Source organism: Sinocyclocheilus anshuiensis, unplaced genomic scaffold (genome assembly GCF_001515605.1).
Source record: "Sinocyclocheilus anshuiensis isolate Anshui unplaced genomic scaffold, SAMN03320099.WGS_v1.1 scaffold552, whole genome shotgun sequence".
NCBI lineage: Eukaryota > Metazoa > Chordata > Actinopteri > Cypriniformes > Cyprinidae > Sinocyclocheilus > Sinocyclocheilus anshuiensis.
In genome coordinates, this window is record NW_015554362.1 from 1,816,948 (window position 1) to 1,817,234 (window position 287).

The 287-nt window shown below is 22.0% G+C and overlaps 1 protein-coding gene across 1 annotated transcript in view; it reads right to left on the reverse strand.

Annotated features, from left to right (window-relative positions):
• LOC107671394 (DNA-binding protein SATB1-like) overlaps positions 1-287 on the reverse strand; it is a 62,349-nt gene that overhangs the window by 48,521 nt on the left and 13,541 nt on the right. The window lies entirely within an intron of this gene.

Consider the following 287-nt stretch of genomic DNA (forward strand, 5'->3'; position numbering starts at 1 on the left):
CTGGGCCCGCCCTTTTTTTTTTTTTTTTTACATAATTTATATTACAATTAAGCAGACTTCCCCCATCAAATTCTCATTACTGAAACAGTCTGGATGTTTTACATCTTTTTCAATGATTCTGATGATATTTTTACTATAGTAAGAGTAGAGTAGTTTTTTTTAATAAGCCTGAATTAAATTAAAAGACTCCAAAATAATGTTACTATGTTTTTAAATATTATATTAAAATAGAACATTTCAGTTAAAAAAATTGATTATTTATTATATATATATATATATATATATAT